Below are 10,739 nucleotides of genomic sequence, written 5' to 3'. Positions count from 1 at the left end.
CTGTTAAGGTTGTCTTCATTTTCAACTTAGTTGAGTGTAGAAGAAATCAGTGCTAACATTTGAAAACGGCGCAAAAGTCATTTGTAAACAAATGGTTTGTAGGCCCTTTACTCGCTACCCGAAGAACGCCCACGCAAACCAACAGCATCGTCAGGAAGGGGAAAATTTCCCCTACCCGATGTTGCTGTTGTGTCGCGTGGGTGTACTTCAAGTAGTGAGTAAAGGGCCCACAAACCATTTGTTTACAAATGGCTTTTGTGCCGTTTTCAAATGTTAGCACTGAAATGATTGTTATCAGCACTGTCCGTAATACATTGTAGTTGTCTTAAATCTAATGTTAAAGGATTTCAACCGAATACTCGCGGTCTCGTAGAGGTCAATGGATGACAATTTTAGGTTTTTTTCTGCTTTCATCTACTCCATCTATCGTATAAAAATTACCACTACAGTCTGTTATTTGAAATTAGCATCTTCAACTATGTAAATCGTTGACTTCACGTAGAAGTAATACTAAAAACATATAGTCAAAGATAGGACCATTTTCAATATTCGTCGAGATTTCATCGTAGGGTTAACTACCCCATTTCTGGCCTATTAAGCACAACCCGCACTTAGTCTTTCTTAATCTAGTGCAGTTTAGCACCGCACGGAATGTTATTATTACTGATGACTTCCAAATTTATTTACCTTTCCGTACGTACAGTAAGATTTAATAAAGAGCAACCAATCGTTGAGATATTGTCAAAAGTCTAACACTGCTTCTTGACGCCAAACTCGGCTTACGGATTCTGAACTCGGCCTAACGCATTGAAACGCCATTGAAACGCCAATGAATTCACTTCGGCCTATCGGATGATGATAAAAAATGATTCGGTTTGAGCGCTTCTTTTGTTTTTGGGAATAATGGGTGCAAACTTTCATATCACGCGTTCTCATTGAATTCATTCCGTAGCTTATTAACTAAAGTATCGTACCAAACGCATAATTGACTTGTTAACTCTGAAATCATAGATTTATTTGAAGTTTTCTGCTCGATAGGCCCAAAATGGGCGATTAGGCCGAAGTAGTTCTCTAGCCTAATGTTCGTGCCACCAGTCCTTATATAAGCATCATTGGTGTGTGCAGGCTTGAAAACAAAAGGAATGAAAAAAACACAACAATAACAAGGGAGGCTCCTGGATTCACTGCATTCGCAAGCATAACGTTCCATATTTCCGGTACAAATACTGATTCGCGTCGTAATTACACTCAAAGCAGGTAAAATAAATGTTTTTTTTTTATCCTCAAAGCGTTGGTCTTACACGATTTGTCTTAAATTAATTGCAGAAGCTATGGCGGACGTGACCAATTTTAAGAAAGTTCCCGACGAGCGCACCCAGTGTTTGAAGTGTCCGCAAATTCTGTTATGCAAAGGTGCTTCAACTAGTGGTTTGTGGCGGCATCTAAAAAATAAGCATAATTTTCCAAGTGCAGAACCAACTCCGGTACCGGCGAAGCAGCCCAAGTTGTCCGTTAATTCAACCGTGAAGCAATCTTCGTTGGATCCGTTTCTGAAACGAAGTTCACTTCGCGAGATTGTTGCACGTCTAGCTGCACTGGACGGGATATCGATTGCTGCCATTACGAAGAGCAAGTTTATTCGAGAGTCAGTGTCAGCTAGAGGATTTAAACTGCCAACATCCAAATCCACGATAATCAAACTCATCCATGAGTTCTACGATGAAATTAAAAATCAGACCAAGAATGAATTTCACGACAGGATCGTTGAAAAAAAAGGAGCTCGTTAGTCTTACAACAGATGAGTGGACCAGTTCTGCTAACAAGCGATACTTGAACATTAATGTTCATTTCGCAGATGGTTCATGTTACAACCTAGGATTGTCTCGGATTCACGGATCTTTCCCAGCAGAAAAGATTGCCCATGCTATCGAACAAGTTACCAAGGACTTCGGCATTGACATTGGCTCTATAACGGCCGTAACATCTGACGCAGGTTCAGTAATGGTAAAATTTGGGAAAATCGTGCCATATTTCCACCAGCTATGCAACAACCACGCATTGCACCTTGCCGTACAAGACGTCATCAATCAAATGAACTCCAACGAATCCGAGTCCACGGCAAGTGAAGAACATTCTTCTTCTGAAATTCAGGATTTTGATGACGAAGATAGTGACAACGAAGACCGACACGATTATTCTGATAACGAAAAGTTCTATTCATCCGGTACGCTATGAACTTCTGTTATTTGTTTTTCATGTTACTATTTTTCTATCATTATCTTGTCATTTATTTTACAGATTGCTACAATACCAAAACATTTGGAAAAACTCTTAAGCAGATCCGAAATGTAGTTCAGATGTTTCGTCATTCACCGGTGAAAAACTCGGTGCTGCAAAATAAAATTGTTGGAAGATTCAAGAAACCTCTTCAGCTTTTGCTAGACGTAAAAACCAGATGGAATAGCACCGAAAAAATGCTGGAGCGGTATATCAAATTACATGATTGTGTACAGGAAGCACTCGAAGAGTTGGGAGAAAGTTCCTTTGTATCCAGTGAAGATTTTATTTCGGTCAGATCCCTCTTTGAAGCTTTGCAGCCAATACGACTCGTTTCGGAAGCCTTAGGACGTCGAAATGCTACGTTGTTGACGGCGGAAGGTAATCTGAGCTTTTTGTTATCAAAACTTAAGAGTATGGGCAATCCTATTTCAACGAAACTCTACGAGGCGGTTCTGAAGAGAATCTAAAATTTCTTCAGAACAGCATTGCCTCAACATCATCTGTTGAGTTACCTGTGATTTTACGCAACCAACTGTTCAAGTTCGTCAATGAAGAACGTACTCGTTTTTTCACATGTACTTCCGACGACCAACATGAAGCAACGGTGGATGACACTAGTAAAAACCAACATCAATCTTTAAAGGACGAGTTGGAAACCATTATCCAACAGCATGCTGGATCTAGTAGCATACCAACGACAGAAAAATCCAATCGCGGAAACATTGCTCAAAAGGTCATTCAAAAAGAGATTTCTCTTTACGAGTTGACCGGAGACCTAACAGCTGGTCTGAAAATCTTGTTCACTGCTTTCAAATCCATCAAGCCAACTTCAACGGATAGCGAGATAGCTTTTTCGGATTCGGCGAACATCTGTTCCAAAAGGAGATCATCACTGTCAGATGCAAGTATCCATGAACTTTGCTTCTTGAAATCTTATTTTAAGAAGAGCAACTGATTATAACATGTTTGAGTCTATATTCATTCATGCATTTACTTATTGTTAAGTTTTAAAGTTGAATAAAAGCGTTAATTTTTGGAAAATAATGTTTTTTTTAAAGCATTTCAAAATTTCCCGGGATTCAAAAAAAAAAATAAATCCCGAATCCCGGGATTTTTTTAGGGTCCACTAGATTCGTCGTATACTCATGTTCTGGTGGGGAGAAAAATGGTCCTTGGTACCGGATCTGGGAAGATCCGGATACTAGCCACCGCATTATGTACAGCAGGAATCTCTGGTACTCGATCACACTCGCCCACGAAAATTTATAATTAGCGTAAATTGATGATTCGCATACCCATGTTCTATGGGAATGAGAGTGGTCCTCGAAAACGGATTTGGCATGATAAGGATATTGGTCACTGTGATCAGATTACGTCTAGGTAGGTTCTCTGGTACACCATGGTACTCGCCATTGAAAATTAGAGTCAATTGATGTGTCGCATGCCCACGTTCTGTTGGAGTGAAAGTGATCGTCGGAACCGGGTTTTGGAAGATCCGTATAATGGCGACTGTGGCCAGATTACGTCTGAGAGGGTTCTGTGGTTTACCATCGTACTCGTCTTTAAAAATTAGCGTAAATATATGTTGGTGAGAAAAGCGGCCTTGAAAACGGATTTAGGAAGGGAGTCGAGTTTCGAACGCCTTTGGATACGGTTGTGTCTTAAGTTTTTTCTCTGTTTTGTGCGTGCATTAGCTTTCATAGTTTTCGGCTGCATTTGCCGGATTAGCGCTGGCACTCTGTCTCCCGGACGGTTATACATGTGTGAGTGGTGGTTTTCTCGCTTTCCGAGAAGTTTTAGAATCGAGAAAGAAAACATGATTCTTCATGTTTGCAAGCAACAGAAGATTTGACGCTATCTGCGTTGTTTGATTTTATCTCCCGGTCCAGGAATTTGTGGCATCGCGAGCAATAATTTTAATTTTAGTTTAATTACGCGGTGATGTTGATTCACTCGCAACTATTTTTGAAAAAAAAAAAATCAAGTATTTTCGAACGAAAGTGTACCAAAAGTGCTTCTGAACGTGTTGCGCAGTTGGGTGTGGTGAAATTCGTGCATTCCCAGTTGATTTTGGAAATCCGTATCACAAAATTGCCCACCGATTCCTTTTTTTTGCCGTTCGACGACGGCGGGTGTGCTTTCGCGAGAGTGACGTTTATTTGCACGGGTGTGTGTGTTTTTTTTTGTAACTAGTGTAAGTGTGCCTGCAATTTGCATTGAGTGCCGGAGATTGTAAGTAATCTGAAGGATGCCTCGCTGGATACGCCCAAGACTGGACGGGCAGTAGCTGGTGGCCGTGAACGGTTCCTGGGAAAGCACTAGATGCGACCCTCCCCCCAGATGACCATGGCAATACAGGAAGTATTGGTATTGGAAGGTAATTGCTATTAGATATTTTGCAAACAGTGACAGATAGCGGACATGAAGAACCAGTGGAGGTGCCGGGCAAAGGTGTTTATCCTAGACAAATGGTAAGTTACAAATTCGCTGTTGTCGTTGTCGTAGGCGCCGTCGTAGTCGCTGTCGTAGTCGTAGGTAGTACCGTTAGTATATTTAAAATTAACCACCAACCGCTGAAAATATGAATTATCGCGTATTTCTGTTGTTCATTACATACCAAGTAAAATTCGAGAACGTAATTTCATTTGAATAGCTTGTTAAACCAGGTCTTAAACAATCGTCACGTCGGTCATAGCTTGTTATGATTACCTGAACCATGCGTAAAGAGAAAATCGAAACATTTAACGTCGCGTGAAAATGGATCTTAATGAAGGCCTCTTTCAGGCTTATAGTTTAAGGATTTCAAAGATCGTCGGTTGCAGTGGCTTGCTTACTGAGCAGAAAAACGCGGTCCCAGATCCTTTCATATTAAAAATGTATGGTTAGATCACTTGTTTATCGTTTATATTTCGTAAAACTTTTCGTTGTCGTCGGTGCCGGGTCTAAATAGTCATAAAAACTTGAGTAACGCTATAATGTGATATGAGGGGCTCGGTGGCCTTAGCACAACCGGTTTTGCTTACTGAGAATCAGTAAGAACATCATGAGTCTAATCTCAAGCCCATCCACATTCAAGATTTGTCAATCATTTTATTTGTTAACATGACTACATGATAATAACAGCAACTCGATGATTAAAAAGGAGCTCGTCTGCCTAGTGGCAAACGTTTTTGCTTACTGAGCAGAAGACCGTGGGTTCAATTCCAAGCTCTTTCGCGTTATATAATTGTTAGGACATCAATTCAGCTTATCATTTACCAAAACGAACCCTGCTGCAAACCCAACCCTATTACCCAATATCCCAGTGATTCCTCGTGGAAGTGCAGAGGTGTTCTCGGCTTCCATCAAAGCGAGTGTCACGTCAACACATTCCTACCCCTTCCTTTCTTGATCTGTGTTCGGGCGCGGCCGGCGCTGGTATTGCCTAGTTTGGGATCACCAGTTTTTACACATTGAGGATGATTGCTAGTCCCAAGCATCGTCTATTGGTTCACTGTGTAATTACAGCTGGTCTGGCAATAACAGAGTAGCAACCGTGGGCGGTCAATCATGCTCATGCTCATGAAACCAGATTTAGGAAGGTCCGGATACTGGTTACCATTCCACATTACGTCCAGGAATGAACTCTGGTCCTCTATCGTATTTGCCATTGGAAATTAGCGTAAATTTATGTATCACATGTCCATGTTTGTCGGAACGAAAAGGGGTCTGGATTTTGGAAGATCCTGATACTGGCCACTGTACCCAGACTACGTTGAGGAGCGCTCTGTAACACTTTATAATACTTGATTTTGAAAATTTGCGTAAATTGATCTGTCGCATGTCCATGTTCTGGCGGGGAGAAAAGCCGTCCCCGAAGCTGGATTTCAGACGATTCGGATACTAGTTACCTAGGCCTGATCAGAAGTTCTTCTGCAACATATCAAATCTTGACGAGTTTCTGACATCGAGATACAAAATCGGTTTAAAAATGGTGATGTTTTAATTTTTTAAAGGTTTTTCTAAATAGAAAATCAGACGGTGGGATTTGAGAGTTGAATAGCATAATGAATTTACAACGTATAACATGGAATTTACTGATTCTAAATCGAATCGGAAAAACAAACCGGTTCACAAGAACCTGTTTTAATTACATTATTTATGAGATTTTTAGCCGTAAGCTGTAGATTTATATGGGGATCGAGGTAGGCCGTGCATTGAAACTGACGTGTTTTGAATTTGCTGCTGCTTTATTTTCCGAGATGTTTATTGAAAATTTAGTGCAATAAGTCCTTTAGCTGGTGCATTTTGGTCACCTGAAAACTTTTTCAATAATTTCGCGCGTGGTTGGTTATTTAAAAACAAAATAGGATCGAAAGAGTTTTTAAGATTAGCGCGAGTGAACAAACCGGGTTTTTTCTTCCTTCGCCGCGGCCGTGAAACGTGGCGGAAAAGCCGATCTTCGCTAAATTTTCTAATGTACGGTGTTGAACCGTATCCGTTTGTGTTTAGCTACAAGTGTATAACGATCCGGAAGCCGGAAGCTACAAAATAAGTCCAGGAGGTAACGGTGATATCCAGTGGAAGTAGGTTAAAATCGAACGTGCAAATTTTCTCCTGCAAAGTGCTGCTGCGGCGTATCTATCGGAACCACTCACAACGAAGGATTCGAGCGAGGAGGCAATTTATTTGCATGCTTGCGGTTCCAGCTCGATGCAAGGCTGGTGGATCAGCCAGGAGCAGTAGTTTCTGGTGAAAGAAATGATCTCCATCACATCACTAAACATAACCACGAACAATGACGAGGAACTACATCCCAAACCCCATGATAAACAAGGAGCGGATGCATCCAACAAAACTTTTAAGCGCAAAAGAATCATTACCAACATAGGAAAAAATTCGGTAAGATAATTCCATTGCATTATTTTATGATTCTTCAATATTGTACAAATATTTACACATTACACACAACTACACTTAGTAACTCGGAGCGTTTGGTACGGTATGTCCACGCATCCTTCCACCCCTGTAGATTCAAGAAATGTTCCCATTCATTTCCAAGAATCATCTTTGCGGCAAATACAACGCAGTAGGCCTGCCCGTATTGATGTTTATATCATATCTCAGATATGCTGTAAACATCAATTAGAAAAGAAAAATGATTAGACCTCATATAACCTAATCATTTTCCAGGATGCTTTCTCGTACTGGCTGCGTTTGTATTAGATTAGTTTAGATTAGATTAGATTAGATATGTAAGCTGTAGGTTTATATGGTTTCAACCGTAGTTTTTGACATACATAAAATTCAATAAGTATAACGAATACATAACATATATAATTACCTGCACCAGTTCAGACTCAAATCGGTTAAATGAATCGGTTTAAAAAAAAAACTGGTTTACATGTGTCCAATCATAATTTTCCAATCCAGGAAATTCCATTAAGTTTATTAAGCAGAATGAATAAATTACATATATAAATGCCTTTACCCGTTCAATCTTGCATAGGTTAAGTTAAGCGGTATACAAAAACCAGTTTATGGGTTTCCATCTGTATTTTTTGTTTTCGTTCAATGAAGCCGATGAAGCACTTCTCGTATTTCTTGCCTGAAATTCGATCTAAACTGAGTGCTTTATCTAACTGCTTTTTATTATCAGCAGGCATGGGAAATCATTTACATTCATTTCGTGCAATCATTTACATTCATTTGCTTCTAACTTTTTTCATAAACAAATGTCTGTAGTATGATGGAATTGAGCAATGATGGGGGACCTAAGCTAAGATGATAGTGGGTCCTATATCATTGCTCAATTCTGTGTAATGAGAAATCGGACTCGTTGGCTAAGGTGGGCGCTATGGAAGGCGATATTTTTGAGCGACAAGTTGCCTTCAACGAATTTTTCTCCATTGCTCGACAGCAAGTCCTCATCAGTTGGCAACAAAAATTGAATGATGGTGATTTGAGAAGATGGTTAATTTCTATTCTCCCACAGGTGTCGAACAAACCGTGGTTCAAAGGGTTGAACATGGGCTGCGACTTTATACGCCTTATGTCAAGGCTTATGTCCAATCACTGTTCGTTAGATTCACATTTCTATCGAATTGGGATCTCAGGCAGTAATTTATGTGCGTGGGGCAGTGGTTATCACAATATCCTTCAAGGTTGCTGATTTTCGCAACGAATCGTGTCTCGTCCGTTCACCTGCTCACAAACGATAAGACGCTGTCGCTGTAGGCGCTCCCCTCTTCATGCACGAATGTTGGTGCTCAGTGAATGACTCGAGCTATTTTGTTTTTGTTCTTCCTCTTTTGCTATCTGTCATTCGCTGAGTTACCACCTTTTCCAACTGAGCAAGAGTAACTCACCACCCGTTCATTACTGCACGAAAACTGACTTGAGCAATTCAACTGCAACTCGATTCACAGCTGATTTTCATTCGCAACGAGTGCATCTGAACGATACGAACGATTCATAAGCTACGATTCGCGGTTCAATACGAAAAGAGTTGTTTTGTTGTGGTCCTAAAAAGAGTTTTTCGCATGGAAAGGTACATTTAGCTGAAGACGAATGACGGGAAGTATTCTGTAAGTGAATCTTTTTTTTTCAAGGATTGATATTTTGTTCTTTTGTTGTGTAGATCCGCGTCACCGGCTGGGCAGTATTCCAACAACAACAAGCTATAGGTGCCTTCTCGTTGAAAGTGTAAGATCGCAAAAGAAGAAAACGTCAAAGTAGCTCAAAACATCCTGTTTGGTATAACAGTCGAATTATAAACTTAAAAAATCGAAAGCAAAAGGCACATAAGGCTTATAAAAAGCAAGGCACCAATGAAAGTTTGGCAAACTATTTGCGTATTTGCGATGAATTAAATATGACAATTGATATTGCATTTGAGGAGTACAATTCAAGAACCGAACTCGAAATAAAATCTAGTCCAAAAAAATTCTTCAATTACGTTAAAACTAAATTAAAATCAGACAATTTTCCATCAAAAATGCATTTTAATGAAACGGTTGGTGACAACGCAGCCGATATCTGCAATCTATTTCCTACTTCCTTCCAAGAAATTTACACCTCTTTTTCAGAAGATGATCGTGATCTTGATTATTTTGAATTCATCCCAGAATGTATTAGTGATATACAAGTTAATCAAGTTAATGTGCAGGATATTATGGCAACTTTGAACAATTTGGATGCTTCCAAAGGCTCTGGACCAGACGGAATTCCACCAGTATTTATGAAGAGCCTGGCACTGGAACTAACAGCTCCATTATTCTGGCTTTTCAATATGTCACTAGATTCTAGAATCTTCCCAAAAAACATGGAAAAGCTCTTTTCTAGTGCCTGTTTTCAAAAGTGGCAAAAAATCTGACATACAAAATTACCGAGGAATTGCTATTATTTCCTGTATCCCAAAGCTTTTCGAAGCGATCGTCAATGAAAAACTATTCAATCAGATCAAAAACAGAATCACTAACATGCAACATGGTTTCTTCAAAGGACGATCAATTAATACAAATTTACTTGAATTCGTTAACTATTCTTTGGTTGCAAAGGATAATGGAAACCATGTAGAAGCACTCTATACCGATTTTAGCAAAGCATTTGATCGTATTGATATACCCATGCTTCTTTTCAAATTACAAAAAAATAGGAATTGAACCTGGACTTCTCATATTAGTCATATTTAACTAATCGCCAACAAATAGTTAGATTCAAAGGTGAAAAATCAAACCCTATTACTGTTACTTCTGGAGTCCCCCAAGGCTCGCATCTGGGCCCTCTTTTGTTTATTTTATTTGTAAACGACATCTCCTTTATTCTTAAAAACATAGAAGTTTTAATCTATGCGGATGACATGAAGCTCTTTCTAGAAATAAGGAATAAAGAAGATATACAGACATACCAGATTGAAATAAACTTATTCTATGTTTGGTGTGACAAAAGCCTCCTGCAACTAAACCTTCAAAAATGTAAATCAATAGCTATTAGTAGAAAAAGAAACAAACCAGAAAATACAATTGTATTAGGAAATCAGGCAGTAGAAAAGTGTGAACGAGTTAGGGATTTAGCAAATAATATGCTTGGCTTTATCAAACGATTCAGTTACAATTTTCATGACCCGTATACAATAAAATCACTGTACATTTCATATGTAAGATCAATACTTGAATATTGCAGCATAGTTTGGTCACCTTTTTCATTCACGCATGAGGAACGATTAGAATCAGTGCAAAAGCAATTCTTACTATTTGCTCTTCGTAAATTAGGTTGGACAAGATTTCCTCTTCCATCTTATGAAGCACGCTGCATGCTCATCAACATTCCAACATTGAAAGCGCGTCGTGAATTTGCAATGGTTTCGTTTGTGAACGATATAGTATCGTATCGAATTGACTCAGTAGAACTGTTATCAAAGCTTAATTTTTACATACCTTCTCGGTAACTGCGAACTCGAAATATATTTACTACAAATC

Source organism: Ochlerotatus camptorhynchus, unplaced genomic scaffold (genome assembly GCF_037179485.1).
Source record: "Ochlerotatus camptorhynchus isolate MF236.1 unplaced genomic scaffold, CSIRO-AGI_Acam_v1.1 ptg000404l, whole genome shotgun sequence".
NCBI classification, from domain to species: domain Eukaryota; kingdom Metazoa; phylum Arthropoda; class Insecta; order Diptera; family Culicidae; genus Ochlerotatus; species Ochlerotatus camptorhynchus.
This window is presented reverse-complemented; position numbering follows the sequence as displayed.